This window comes from Elephantulus edwardii, unplaced genomic scaffold (assembly GCF_000299155.1).
Source record: "Elephantulus edwardii isolate Elephantulus edwardi_28Jun2011 unplaced genomic scaffold, EleEdw1.0 scaffold00107, whole genome shotgun sequence".
Classification (NCBI taxonomy): domain Eukaryota; kingdom Metazoa; phylum Chordata; class Mammalia; order Macroscelidea; family Macroscelididae; genus Elephantulus; species Elephantulus edwardii.
This window is the reverse complement of record NW_006399857.1, coordinates 4,381,195-4,382,715: the sequence shown is the minus strand read 5'-3', so window position 1 is coordinate 4,382,715 and position 1,521 is coordinate 4,381,195.

Here is a 1,521-nt window from a genome sequence, read left to right as displayed (position 1 = left end):
CATTTTCCCTCATAGGACTAGAATATATTTATTATAACAATAGCATAGAAGATAGCAGTAGCAAAGCGACTTCTTTAGGATCTTAAAGAATCATTTCTACTGTTTGACTGCCAGTTTGTCACACTGGTGTCTTAGACATTGTCTTACTACAAGTTATACCACCAGCATCATCACCCATGGTGGGAAAATAGATTTCAATGGAGATTCCAGACCAAATCAGGTAAGAAAGATCTAATGATGCATTTCTGGAAAATAATCAATGAAACTTTATTGGATTACAATAGAACATTATCTCACTTACTGACTTATTTTGGACAAAACAACAGAAGAATCAAGTGATTGATGAGACCAGCATATGTGGTAGAGTTGTTCTTATTGTTGTTAGGTGACGGCAAGTCAAATAGGACTCATAGCAACCCTATGAAAAGGAGACCTGAATCCTGTCCTATCCCATACCATCTTCACCAACTCTAATATACTTAAGCCATTGATAAAAGTCATTGTGCCAATCAACCTTCATGGGACTCTTCCTTTATTCAACTCTCTACCTTTCCAAGTGTGATATCCCTTTCTAAGAAATAGTCTCTTCTAATGTCCAAGCAATGAGGGAAAAAAAGCTTTACCACCATACCTTTTCAATCTGCATGCAGAATTGATTATCTGAGACGCTGGGCTGTACAAGGAGGAATGTGGCATCAGGATTGGTGGAAGAATCGTCAATAACTTGTGTTATGCAGAAAACACAACCCTGCTCGCTGAAACTGAGGAGGACCTGAAGTGCTTGCTGCAGAAGGTCGAGGACTGCAGTCTTCAATATGGATTGAAGCTCACCATCAAGAAAACAAAGATTCTCACCACTGGGACAATTGGAAGCATCAGTGTGGATGGTGAAGAGATTGAAATAGTTAACAGTTATAGTTTACTTGGCTCCGCAGTCAACCCTCTTGGTAATAGCAGCCAGGAAATCATGAGACGAATTGCATTGGGAAAGTCAGCTGGGAGGGACCTCTCCAGAGTACTGAAGAGCAACGACATTAGGCTGGAGACTAAGGTGTGCCTGATCTGGGCTATAGTCTTTGCAAGTACATGCTATGCATCGGAGAGTTGTACAGTGAATAGGGATGATAGAAAGAGAATTGATGCCTTTGAGCTTTGGTACTGGAGAAGAGTGTTGAATATACCATGGACTGCTAGGAGAACATACAGGTTTGTCCTGAAGAAGGTGAAGCCGAAATGCTGCTTGGCGTCAAGGATTCTGAAGCTTTGGGAATATTGCAAGAAGGGACTGGTCCTTGGAGAGGAACATCATGTTTGGCACAGTGGAGGGACGGTGAAGGACAGGAAGACATTGTATGGGATGGATCGATTCTGTGAATGGAGTGGTGAGAATGAGTGCGTTTGAGATGACTAGGTTGGCACACGATAGAACGGTGTTTTCAAGTTCTTGAACATAGGGTCGCTATGAGTTGTAAGCAGCTCGATGGCACATAGCAACAAGAACAACAACACTTGCCTCTAAGC